The sequence below is a fragment of the Bos taurus genome, chromosome X, assembly GCF_002263795.3.
Source record: "Bos taurus isolate L1 Dominette 01449 registration number 42190680 breed Hereford chromosome X, ARS-UCD2.0, whole genome shotgun sequence".
NCBI lineage: Eukaryota > Metazoa > Chordata > Mammalia > Artiodactyla > Bovidae > Bos > Bos taurus.
The window spans coordinates 103,444,418-103,458,777 of record NC_037357.1 but is presented as its reverse complement, the minus strand read 5'-3'; positions in this window follow the sequence as shown (position 1 = coordinate 103,458,777).

Below are 14,360 nucleotides of genomic sequence, written 5' to 3'. Positions count from 1 at the left end.
ATTTATTGAACAACTACTATAAGCTAGACGATGATAATACAAAAATATGTAAGACATAGTCCATTGTTAAAGATGTTCACAGTCTAATAGAGGGAAACAGAGATACAAATTATAGTGATTTGCAATAAAATGTTGAAAGTTGTTTTAACCTGTCTTTGTAGGTTACTAGGAATATATTCAACCAGAATTGTATTCCTCAAAAATGTTTCTCAAAAGGCAGGGCTAACAGTAGTGTGGTTACCCCAACCGGGAAACTATCCATATGCCCTGCAACGGCAGAATGGGGAATGAAACTGAAGTGTCTTCACACAATGGAACACTATACAGCAGTGAAAATGAATAATCCACAATTGCACGTGAGAGGGATCTGACATGAGATGGAGTGGGGGAAGCCAGACATCAAAAAGCACTGACTAAGACAACATTGTAAACAACTATACTTCAATTTTTTTTTTTTAAAAAAGCACTGATTGTGTGATTTCATGGATCTGAAGTTTAAAAGGAGGCCAAACTAGTGTTTACACTTAGAAGTCTGGACAACATACTCTGGCCGGGAAGGGGCATAGTTACTGGAAGGAGGCAGAGGGAACCACTGGGGGATGGAAAGGTTCTGTTCCTTATTCTGGGAGCTGCTTCCACACAAGTACAAGTCTCTCCAGTTCACAAAAATCCATTGAGCTATACACACTTATGACACATGCACTTTTCTGTATGTGTGGCGTCTTTCAATAAAATGTGTAAGAAAAAAAAAAAATCCACCCTATGAGAGAGTGGGTGGAGCAATGAGGAAGGCATTGTTAGTTACTCTTAGACTGGGGAGCTGAGGAAAATTTCCTAGAGAAGGTGATGCTGGGCTGGTTTTCCCAGGTATACCCGCCTTAGCCTTGGGGATGGATTCTGGAAGGCATTGGGTGAGGGCAGAAATGCAAAAGCAAACCTGGGGAGCTAGAAGTAGCCTGAGTGCTGGGGAACCATACAGAAGTGTCAGAGAAGAACAGTGGCCAGGAGAAAGGGGCTGTTTCTGGCTGGTCTTTGTCAGAGAAGCTCTTCTCCCCGTTGCTCACCAGTGTGGATGTGGACGCCGGAGCTGGGGAGGACGGGGTTACATTTGTGTTCTAGAAAGTTCTCTCAGGCAGGAGGGCAGTGGATGGGTGGCACCAGGCAGGACTGAGAGAACCTTCTGCGTGGTCCAGGCCTGGGGCGTGAACAGCCGGGTTCTGGGAATGGAGAACAGAGAACACTAAGGAGACAGCGAGAACGGCTGTAGGAGCAAAATGAGAGGGAACATCAGAGAGCGCAAAGAATGAAAGGAGGGGTATTTTTAAAGCTTCCGGTAAAACACATTTAAAAATACAGTCTGTTCAGCTGTCTATAAAAGCTGCTTCACTGAATTCTTAAGAAGGACAGAATCAGTCATCAAAGGGATGCCCCGATTTCTCTCTAAAATAGGGCTTCTTAACTTGGGATCCGTAGATAGAATTCAGAAGACTTGTGAACTCGAATGCGAAATCTTTCTATTTTTCTTTTCATTAACCTTTAACTGAAATTTAGCATTTCTTTCAGCTCTGCCAGTGGGCAAGCATTATCATTGTACTTGCAGCACCTGTGACTTGGTGCCCACTCAAAATCACAGATATTTTCATATCATAGTATAGTTGGTGCCAATATCTCAGTATATCGATTACAGTCATTACTATTTTGAAATTATGGTATTTGTTAGGCCTGCTATTATATCTTATTTAATTCACAATTAAATAGGCCCATCCATTAACGTTCTGGTTATCTATGCTATGGAACAAATTGCCTCCAAGGTAATAGCTGAGGGACTTCCCTGGTGGTCCAGTGACCTAAGACTTTGGGTTCCCAATGCAGGTGGCCCAGGTTTGATCCCTGGTTGGGGAACTAGATTCCACATGCCGCAACTAAGAATTCTCATGTTACAACTAAAGACCCTGCATACTGCAACAAAGATTGAGGATCCTGTGTATGGCAAGTGAGACCTTGCACAGCCAAATAAATAAATAAAAATAATGACTGAAAACAGCAACGATCATTTCTTTTGCTTTTGAAACTGCCATTTGGGCAGGGCTGTGTGGGCTGTCTCTGCTCCAGGCAATGACGGGGGGCTCCTTTGTGCATTTCTATGTCTCTGTCCCTCTAGGCAGTCTCTGAGCCTCCCCCAAGTCCTCTGCCCAACTGGGTTATCTATCATGGAAGCCTCCGGGTACTGGAACTTCTTACATGGTGGCTTACAGCCCCCAAAAGAGTGTTCCAGATAATAAGGAGGAAGCTACCAGGCATCCTTTCTGATTTAGTCTTAGAAATTCCAGAATGTCAAGTGGATGAAACGGGTGAAGTGGGGCTCAAAAGGTATGAAGTCCCAGTTATAAAATAAATAAGCCCTGGGGCTATAATATACAGCAGGGTGACTATAGTTAATAACGCTATTGCGTATTTGAAAGATACTAAGAGAGTGAATCTTAAAAATTCTCATCACAAGAAAAAATATAATAACTAGATGTATTATGGTCATCATTTTATAATATATACCAGTATCGAATTATTACATTGTACACCTGAAACCAATAGAATGTTATATGTCATTATAACTCAGTTTTAAAAAGGAAGTTCCAAAATATCACTTCTGCCACATTTTACTGGTTGAGCAAATTTCTTATAAGGTCAACCTAGAGACAAGGGGCGGGGCCATAGACCCCACCTCTCCGTGGAGGAAGTGTCAAAAGATTTGTGGCCAAAATGACTGTATCACAAATTTGGGGGGGGGTTGGTATTTTTATAGCATATTTCAATATAATTGATTTCCTCTGTAATCCTGTTGTTTTGGTGTTTTTTTTTTTAATATATTTTATTTATGTATTTAGGCTAAGCCAGGTCTTAGTTGTGGCATATGGGATCTAGTTCCATGACCAGGGATTGAACCCGGGCCTGCTACATTAAGAGTGCGGATTCTTAGCCACTGGACTACCAGGGAAAATACCCTGTTGTTTTATTATATGCATTGTAAAGCATGATTCTGAGAAGGGGGTCATAAGTTTTATCAGACCAGCACAGAGTCCATGATGGAGACTCTGCTCCAAAATGTCCCTCTGTTTAAAAGCATCCTCATTCTGTCCACTCCCCACGGCCTCAGCCTTGGCCCAGACTCCCATCATCACTTGCCGAACCACAGCAATACCATCCTGATTGGCTTCTGGCATTGGGCTCTTCATGTCAAATCCTTCTTCCAAAGTCTATCCTTTCTTAAGCTCAGATTCATTCCTTCATCTATTCATCCATCCATTCAATGAATGAAATGTCCTTGATGGCCAAATATAAAATGATCTCCTGTTGTCCCAAAGAGACGGTCTCTGAACATCTTTTGTGACTACCTTGAACTTTTAGGCCTAGAATATTCAATGTAGTTCAGGGCTGCCGGGGCTGGAGAATCGCATAGCTGTAGGCAGGCCAGAACGAATCCCTGTGGACATATCCTCAAAACTATCAGTTACCTTTATTATTTAGAAGAATTTATTATTCAAATAACGCATGAATTGAGACTGTATTGCCTTTTCCACCATCATAGCCCAAAGCTATGAAACTTTCCACAAACCTTTGACATTCGTGATTTCATCAGCACCAGGCACTGAGTAGTTTGAGACCTTACACTTTCTGTGGGGAAATTCTATCCAAAGCTACAAACACTCGTTGTCCAACCATTAGGCTCTCTTTTTCATGCCTTCTTTCTGTGTGCATTTGTGGCCTCCACAACTGAACCACTGACTGTGTTGCTTTTGAAAGCGGGCATTCAAGGGCTTGTCCACAACAGCATCCAATATTTGTGTTGTAACCAGGAATAAAGACTAAATCTTGGTTAGCTTTCTTTGCCTTTGCAAAGGACTGAATATTTGTCTCTCTCTAAAATTCCTATGTTGAAACCAAACCCCCAAAGGGATGGCATCAAGAGACAAGACCTTTTCGAGGTGATTAGGTCATGAGAGTGGAGCCTTCAGGAATGGCATTAGTGCCCCCTATAAAAGGGACCCCAGAGAGCTTCCTGGTCCCTTCCACCATGTGAGAGTAGAGCAAGAAGACAGCAGTCTCTGAACCACGAAATGGGCTCTCAACAGACACCAAATCTGCCAGCATTTGATCTTGAACCTTGAGAAGTAAATGCCTGTTGTTCTAAGCCACCTAGTCTGTGGTATTCTGTTAATAACATCCTGAACAGCCCTTCCTTTTCTTTCTTCTTCCTTCCCTTTTTTTTTTAAATAAACCGATTCTATTAGGTGACCTCTCTAAGCTTTGCAAACCAGCATTGATTGAGGCCATTTCGGGTTAATGGGTCTTCCCTAAACACCACTTTGTTGCTGGAAATAGTCATTGAGAGTACCCTCCAAATCGAGAGAGTTTTCTGGGACTGAAGTACAAGGCAGCTAACTGTCACCAGTCAAATGGATCAATGCGCTGTGAGCAGGCTTTCTCTAGTTGCAGGGAGCCAGGGGCTCCGCTCTAGTTGCGGTGCACAGGCTTCTCATTGCAGTGGCTTCTCTTGTTGCAGAGCATGGGCTCTAGGGCTTCAGTAGTCGTGGTGCATGGGCTCTGTAGTGTGCAGGCTTTAGTACTGGTGGCACACGGGCTTGGTTGCCCTGCAGCATGTGGAATCTTCCCAGGCCACATGCAGATTAGGGATCTAACCTGTATCCCCTTCATTGGCAGGCAGATTCTTAACCATTGGACCATCAGGGAAGTCCCAAACTCATTTATTGGGTTAGAAGACAAGCTAGGGGTTACCCTTGATAAGGAGGTGCCTGGAAGCGGGCATTGAGGGGCCCTCCGGGGTGCTGGTCATATTCTGTTTCATCTACATGCTGCTTAGATGGGTGTGTTCAGCTTGTGAGAATTCATGTATCCTTCAAGATGTATATTTATGATTTGTGTACTTTGTTGTATGTTACATTTCCGTAAAAGTTTCTGAGAAACCTCTGGGGTAGCTTCGACTTTCCGAGGAAAAATTTGGTTACAGTACTACTCAAGCAATAGAGACAGGTCTGATCATATTCTCTTTAATCTACCTGTCATGCGGGACACCAATGTTCAATCCCTGGTTTGAGACGATCCCCTGGAGAAGGGAGTGGCTACCCACTCCAGTATTCTTGCCTGGAGAATTCCATGGGCAGAGGAGCCTGGCGTGCTACGGTTCATGGGGTCGCAAAGAGTTGGACACGACTGAGTGACTAACACTTTCACTGCTCATAGCTATTTGACAAGATAGATACTTATGTCTCTTCCATTGAAAGACTGGTATGGCACTCCACTGTAGGGAACTGGCCTCCTTCTGTTTTTGTTTAAACATTTTAGGCTCAATTTGGCTATTCAAGCTTCAGTCAGCACACTTGCATTCCTACCAGCAGAAAGGAGGAAAAAGAAACTCTACCGTTCCATCTATGTCTCTCTTGCCCTCAAACCCAGTGTCTTCTAGGATCTGCTCTGGCACTAGACAGTTAGCACCAAGAAGCTGGGAACTGTCTGCTATTCTACTCCAGATTCTGATGTGGTGCCCAGTCCATACAAAGTGTTCGTCACTCAGTCATGTCCGACTCTTTGTGACCCCATGGACTATAGCCCACCAGGTTCCTCTGTCCATGGGATTCTCCAGGCAAGAATACTGGAGTGGGTAGCCATTCCCTTCTACAGGGGATCTTCCTGATCCAGGTATTGAACCCAGGTCTCCTGCATTGTAGGCCAATTATTTACCACCTCAGCCACCAGGGAAGCCCAAGTACTCAATAAACAATTCTTGAATAAAGTGAATATCAGGGTCCAAGTCTGTGAGTTGTATTATGCTCCCACCTCTGCTCCTAGGCCCTGCCTTTGAAAGGCCACTGTCCTTCAAGACCCAGGTATTTTCCCACCTCTTCTAGAATGCATCTTTTACAAATTGAATTGTGTTCCCCCTCCCCCAAAATTTCTCTGTTGAAGTTCTAACTCACAGTATCTGAGAATGAGACCATGTTTGGAAATGGGGTCATAGAGGATGTAATCAGTTAAGATGGTGTCATACCGGAGTAAGGTGGGCCCTACTGCTGTAAAACTGGAGTCCTTATAAAGAGGGGACATTTGGAGACAGACACACAAAGGGAGCCTGCCATGTGAAGATGAAGGCAGAGATGGAGCCCATGCTTCTCCAAGCCAAGGAATGCCTAAGACTGCCAGCAAAGCCCCAGAGGCTAGGAGAGAGACCTGGAATAGACTCTCCATCTCACCCTCAGAAGGAACCAATCCTAGTGATATCCTGACCTCAGATTTCCATTCCCTGAAATCATGAAGCAATAACAAAATACCACAGATACGGCAACCTAGGAAACAAATCCAGCATATCACAGCAAGCAGCTGAGAGTGCTGGTCTCTGAGTTCCCTGGGGGCCCTTTCGCATCTCCGAAGGATGTTGTGAAATTCACTTTGGACAGGGGTCCATCTGCCTCATCCTGTGTGTGAGTTCCTGAGGAAGAAGAACTATGGATCCTACAGAGTATAGCGACCCTTGCCCGATACCCAGAAATTCCCAGAAATTTGTGAATTTGGCCGGGCCACAAATTTCCCAGAACCCCAAGAGTTAGGCTATGTTGGATATAACAGTGTTATGCGGTCATATTTTTCCTTCTTGTTCTTAAAAAATATTATGAACATTCTCCAGTGCAAGAGGAGTAGGACCTTTTTTGCTGTTTTAAAGCCAAGCTATTAGAACTCCCCTAGCGGTCCAGTGGCTAAGACTCCAGGCTCTCAATGCAGGAGGGCTGGGTTCAATCCCTGGTCAGGGAACTAGATCCCACATGCCACAGCTAACAGTTTGCATGTCACAGCAAAGATCCAAGATCCTACATACCATAACTAAGACTTGGAGCAACCAAATAAATATATTTTTTTAAATAAAATTAATATATATTTTAAAAACAATAAAATCCAGGAAAACTTGAGGGGGAGAGTGTTTGATTCTTTGTTTATTTTAGCAGTACTGCACCTTTCAAGAAAAGACCTGTCTGGTTTGTAGGTTGCCTGATTCAAATGATAACAGACAGGGAACAAGAAAAACTTGGAGGGGCACAGGGATGGGCAGGAAGTGAACAGTTACCTGAGGATAAAGTAGCATGAAGCTTCCAATGTTAAAGGCCCCGACATGGGGGGTGGCCTCAATTCTGAAATCACTGGACCTCTTGGGTCCAGAAAGATGCTGGATAGTTTAATTACCTAGAAAATAAATAAGCAAATGAATCGTCAAAAGCTTAGGCCTCTCTGTCTTAGATTTTCCTGAGGGAACACTGACTCCTGGGTTGGGTAATTTCATATTCAGGCGGGAGCCTGCCCTGACTCAGGCCTGGTGCTCACGCTGAGGGAATACAAAGAAAGCCCTCTCTAGCTTCAAAGGTCTGGCAATTTAGTGACACACAATGCAAATTCCTACAGGTAGATTGCCTGGATCCAAAGTGGCCTGTGTATACAGATTAAGCATTGACTGAGCGGCCATGGTGGGCGGACTTCTGAAGACATTCAAGACTCAGGCGGGCTCAAAAAAGTTGGCCACTGTCCTCAAGGAACTTATGACACCCCAGGGCAGAGATACAGTGTGCCTGTTCTGTTCCAAGGACCAGAAAAGTTCCTCCTGGGTTTCCAGAAGCTTCATTCCAATCACAAATTTTTGCTGGTGGCTTACATTTTACTTCATTTGTTTTATTTCCTTTTATTTATTTTGTTTGTTTGGGGATGGGACCTGGACCCCCCTCCCCCCGGCCAGTGGAAGCTCAGAGTCCTAACCACTGGACCTCCACAGAAGTCCCTTTATTTCCTTTTATAACTGCAGTTTAGGGAAGGGTTTCTGAGGAATGGCGCAGCTGTGAGGCTGAAGCCACAGCTCAGGGAGAAGGAAAGATTTGGAATGGTTGGTGCAGAAGGGCAGGGTGGGTGGTGGGGGTCAAGAGAGGGTGATATTTGAGGCCATCCAGCCATGCTGCAGGGCCCTGGCTAGCCTGGGTTCTAGCCTTGGGCCTGGAGGAATAAGAGGAGAGTGGTTCTGAGGGAGATGGTAGCCAAACATGAGTTGATCTGGGGGTTGACCTGGAGGTCCTCAGGAAGCAAGTGCTGTGAAGGGAAGCTGAGAAGTGAGATGGGGGAAGCTGAGAAGGGGGAGGGATCTCGTCAGCGAGGGAGAGGCTGGAGCTAGAATTGGGAGAGTGGGCTGAGACTGAACCTAGTGTGTGGAAAATGGCACTTTATCAGTCTCACAGAGTTCCTTGAGGTGAGATTGAGTGTCTCACCTAAGGCTCCTGGGCTTCCAGTCTGCTCAGAACATCTGCTTCTGCCCTCTCTTTCCCCCAAGCAAGGTGAGTCAAGAGGACAGGGTCACTTGTTGGAGATTCTGGGGAAAAGTCAGGGGCTTGGACAGTTCAGGGACTGAGGAGAGGGGAATTCAGAGGAAGGGAGAAATTTAAGGGAACGCAGAAGTTTCGAGATGAAGACACAGGTGACGTCAACAGATCCGTCAGGCCTAAGGCTATTTTTTTTTTCTCTTTAGCCTGTTTCAAAGTTTATTTTGTTGATTACATTTCTAATTCTTCCAAGATAAGAGTCTTTTTAAAAAAAAACAAAAAACTAAAAAAATCCCACTCTTGGGTATATATCTGAAGAAAATGAAAACATTAATTTGAAATCATACATGCACTTCAATGTTCATAGCAGCACTATTTACAATAGCCGGAGAAGGCAATGGCACCCCACTCCAGTACTCTTGCCTGGAAAATCCCATGGACGGAGGAGCCTGGTGGGCTGCAGTCCATGGGGTCGCTAAGAGTCGGACATGACTGAGCGACTTCACTTTCACTTTTCACTTTCATGCATTGGAGAACGAAATGGCAACCCACTCCAGTGTTCTTGCCTGGAGAATCCCAGGGATGGGGGAGCCTGGTGGGCTCCCATGGGGTGGACTCCTATGGGGTCACACAGAGTCGGACACGACTGAAGTGACTTAGCAGCAGCAGCAGCATTTACAATAGCCAGGACATGAAATAACCTAAGTGTCCAACAAAGGATGAAGGCATAAAGAAGACGTGATATAATATATACAATGGAATACTGTGCTGTGCTGTGCTTAGTCGCTCAGTTGTCTCTGACTCTTTGCAACCCCATGCACTGTAGCCCACCAGGCTCCTCTGTCCGTGGGATTCTCCAGGCAAGAATACTGGAGTGGGTTGCCATGCCCTCCTCCAGGGCATCTTCCCAACCCAGGGATTGAATCCAGGTCTCCTGCACTGCAGGCGGATTCTTTACCACCTGAGCCACCAGGGAAGCCCATACAATGGACTACTATTCAGCTATAAAACAGAACGAAATAGTGCCATTTGCAACAACATGAGTGGACCTGGAGGGTATGATGCTTAATGAAATTAGTCAGAAAAAGACAAATATTGTATGTTATCACTTATATGTGGAATCTATGAGGCTACTTTTAAACACTATTTATTTATAATTATGATTATAATTTTTTTATTTGGCTGAGCAGGTCTTAGTTGCAGCACGCAGGATCTTCAGTCCTCATTACAGCATGCAAACTCTTAGTGCAGCATGTGGGACTTAGTTCCCTGACCAGGGATGGAACTTGGGCCCCCTGCGTTGGGAGCATGGAGTCTTAGCCACTGGTCCACCAGGGAGGTCCCAGAAGCTACTTTTTAAGAGGGGACTCCGGGGGACTTGTGAGGCCTCACAACATGTCCTTGGCCTCCATTCCAGTCTGTGGCTGTGTCTGGTCTGAATCCCACCTGCCAGGTCTAGGAAATGTTGCTCTTAAGCTATGGGAAGTGTCAGGGTGGTGGTAGTGGGTGACCAGGGGAACAGAATCCAGGACTCAAGGGACTAATATTCTCATTAAGAAAAAAGTGAGAAAGGGAGTTCAAGAAGAAAGCTACTTATAAAACACCCATATGGGACTTCCCTGGTGGTCCAGTGGTTGCGACTCCATGCTTTCATTGCAGGAGGCACGGGTTCAATTCCTGGTTGGGGAACTAAGATGTGCGCACACATGTGTGTGTGTGTGTGTCTGTGTGTGGTACAGCCAGAAAGAATAAAAAAATTTTTTTAAACACTTGTATAATATGAAAACAAAACAAAACAGATATATGGATAGAAAAAGAAAGTTGAAAGGCTATTCACCAAAACCTTGTCTCCCCCTACCCATGCGCTTGCAGTAATAAAAAATTTAAAATGTTTAAATTAAAAGAATTTTTTAAGTTCATGCTTTATACTGGATTCACTTACTTATTCACCAGGAAATTAACCGGGACCCCAGGCTCAACGGCCTCACTGCACTGTTTATCTGGGAGGCGTTTAAGGCAGAAGCTCTTGAAATTGTCTCTTTGATGGTCCAACCCCCCCACCAGGGGGTGACTCATCCAGACCATGGGCAATATGATAAAATTTGTATTTCATATTTTTGTGTAAAAGAAAAAGAAACCCTCCAGGGATTTACATCAGAGTTTGCAAACTGGTAGGCCTGGGCCTCCCTGAGATAGTTTTGCTTGGCCTATCCATTGTTTTATCAATGTCATGAATGCTTGTGAGTGCTCACAGTAAAAATCCAGATTACTAGCTTCTCTTCTGAAAGGTCGGAAGACCTGGCAATCCAGGGTCCAGTCGCAGCCACAGCTAGTCCCAGAGGCACACTGTCCCTTCCGACAGGGCATGGATGGTTCTCACAGGCCCTGTCACCATCTGCTGTAAGTAACCCAGTGTCGGGCGCATGTGAGCATTCAGCCCAAGCTTTTCCCTTTATGTTGTTTTGTGAAATGTAAATTCCTCTGTGGGTATTTCAGCAGGGTTCCTTGGTTTACACTCACTGAATGGTTTCCGTTCCATAAAGATTTGGAGCAAAGGGAGTGTGATGGCTTAAAATCATGCCTCCGAATTCTCTGATCCTCTTCCCTCGAAAGATGGAGTCTAGGGAATTCCCTGGCTGTCCAGTGCTTAGAACTCTTTGCTCTCACTGCCAGGGCCCCGGGTTCAATCCCTGGTAGGGGAACTAAGATCCCATAAACTGTACAGAGTGGCCAAAAAAAAAGTACAATAAAAAGAAAAAAACAGATGGAATCTAATCCATCTCTTTTTGAATACAGGCTGGACTTGGTTATTTATTCACTTCTCACAAATAGATGTGGGGAGAGTGACAGTGGGTGACTTTCAGAGGCGGGTCATAAAAGGAGAGCTTCAGAACCATCCCTGCTTTTAAGGGCTGCTTGCTCTGGGAGCCTGGCCCCTGTGGGAGGGAAATGTCCCAGGCCACAGGCAGAGTGTAGGTGTGCCAGCTGTCAGCCCACTCCCTTCACTGGAGCCCCAGCCAACAGCCAGCTTCAACCACCAGCTGTGTGACAGAAGGAACCTCCAGAAGATTCCAGCCCCAGCCTATGAGCTACCCCAGGGGATCCCAAGTGGAGTGTAGGTGAGCTGTCTCGAAGGAGGCCTGCTCAAGTTCTGGATTCATGAACAAAATGAATGTTGCTGGCCTTGTGTGTCCAGCTTTCTTCATTCAGCATAATGTTTTCAAGGTTCATCCACGTTGTAGCAGATGTCAGTACTTCATTCCTTTCTATGGCTAAGTAATATTCCACTGTATAGATAGACAACATTTTCACATTTATTCATTCATCCATTGATGGACATTAAATTTATACTCAGTTTCTTTTCCACTCATGAATAACACTGCTATGAATATTCATGTACAAGATTTTCTGTTGCAGCGTTTTCCTATCTCTTGGGTATATGTCTAGGAGTGGAATTGCTGGGGCATATGGAAGATTCTCTAGTTAACATTTTACTGTATGCCAAACTGTGTTCCAAAGTGGCTGCATCATTTTACATCCCTACCAGCAATGTACACAGGTTCCAATTTCCACATTCTTACTAACATTTTTTATTATCTGTCCTATAGGTGTGAAGTGGTATCTCATTGTGGTTTTGCTCTGCATTTCTCTGAAGGCTAATGATCTTGAACATATATTTTTAAATACTTTTTGCCCATTTATATATCTTCTTTGGAGAAAAATCTACTCAAATCCTTTACTTATTTTGTTAATCGGGTAATTTAATTTATTTTTGTTATTGAGTTGTAAGAGTTCTTTCTATAGTTTGAATATGAGTCCCTTATCAGATATAAGATTTGCAAATATTTTCTTCCAGTCCGTGGGTTATCTTTTCACTTAAAAAAAAATTTTTTTTTTAATTTATTATGTATTTATTTACTTGGGGCTTCCCTGGTGGCTCAGACAGTAAAGAATCTGCCTCCAGTGTGGGAGACCTGGGTTTGATCCCTCAGTCAGGAAGATCCCTTGGAGAAAGGAATGGCTACCACTCCAGTATTCTTGCCTGAAAAATCCCATGGACAGTTGGCTGTGCCAGGTCTTCATTGCTGCATGGGTTTTTCCCCTAGTTGCCGCTACTCTGTAATTCTCACTGCAGTGGCTTTTCTTGTTGTGGAGCACGGGCTCTAGAGTGCACGGGCTTCAGTAGCTGTGGCACATGGGTTCATTAGTTGCGGTTCCGGGGCTCTAGAGCGCACGCTCAATAGTTGTGGCACGTGGGCTTAGTTACTCCATGGCATGTGGGATCTTCCCGGACCAGGGGTCAAACCCGTGTCTCCTGCATTGGCAGGCAGATTCTTCACCGCTGAGTCACCAGGGAAGCCCTGATCTTTTTACTTTCTTGATCATATTGTTGCAGCCCAAGTTTTTAATCCTCAAAAGGCCCAATTTTTTTTAAAACCATCATTTAATTATTTTTTAATTGAGGTATAATTGATTTACCTTGTTTCAGGTGTACAGCAAAGTGATTCATGTATATATATATCAACTTATTTTTTTGCTTTGGTTGTTCATGCTTTTGGTGTCATGTCTAAAAAAAATTGCCTAACCAAGATTTGCTCTTATGTTTTCTCCTCAGAGTTTGATAGTCTTAGCTCCTATATGTAGGGCATTGCTCCATTTTTAGTTTATTTTTCGGTATGGTATGCAGTCAGGGTCCAACTTCATTCTTTGCAGGTGGATCCCACTTTCCCATGTTAATAAGGCCGCTTGGGGAGCTTCTCTGGTGGTCCAGCAGCTGAGACTCCACATTCCCAATGTAGAGGGCCCAGGTTCCATCCCTGGTCAAGGAACTAGATTCCACATGCTGCAACTAAAGACCTACTACAGTCAAATAAATAAATTTTTTTTTTAAAAAGCTGTCCTTTCTGTCATTGAATAGTCCTGGCACCCTTGTTGAAAGTCAGTTGACCATCTCTGTGATAGTTTCTGGACTCTTTTCTAGTTTATCCCATTGGTCTATATGTCTGTCCTTATGCCAGTGTAAACCATCAAGCTTGGGAGTGACTTTTATGCAACCATGGTAACTGGAAGAGGGAGGCAGCAGGGAGGGGAATGGCTAGAAGAGATCAAGTGTAAGATGGAGAAGGAGAAGGTGGCTGAAGGAAGAAGAGACAGGAATCTTCCTTGCTCCTTTTTGAGACTCCTTAAGCCTATCCTCTGCTTAAATTTGCTGACCCTAAAAATGCCAGTCTTAAAAAAAAGCCACCCTTACACATGCACAAGTGGTTTCTTCCAACCCAGGCACTGGGTCATGAGGGCTGTTCATTTCTGGGGAACTGAAATCTCGTGGCGTAACGAAACGAGTAGGCCAATTTAGAAAGGATCAGGCTTGGCCTTCTCAGTCCCACCCTTTTAGCTTGAAGTCATTAGTTGGGGGCATTGTTAGGACTCATGTAGACCTTGCAAATCTAGCAGACTTGGGGATGGGAGCGACAGAGGCAAAAGTTCAGCCTTGGCCCGATCAGCCAGACTCAGAGTTAACCTCCAAAACGTATTCAAGGTCATGCACCCACCAGCTAGCAAGATTAATCTGTAGGGGAAGGCCAGGCAGATAAGCAACAATTGCAAACTCTTACAATTTTCCTTCTAGAACTGTGAGCATAGGATGTGCCTGAAGACCAGGAACTATTTGTTATTTTAAGCATCACGCAGGCTTGAGTCAAAAGGAATTTCTGCTTCCAAAGTTCACATCCTTAGCATTTCCTTCCTTCTTCTTCCTCCTCCTCCCATTCCTTCCTCCTTCTAGTAACCATTTCTCCTCCTCCACTGCCCCTCTACAACCCAAAGGCAGGAACTACCCTGAATTAAGTATGTATTACTCTTCTTGTTTTTGTATCTTTACTAACTGGTCAGAAACTCATTTAAGAGCATAACATGGTACTTGGCCTATTTGGAAATGTTAGAGAAATATGTCATGCTTTACCCATTCTTCTGTAACTTGCCTTCTATTTTGGTCAATAT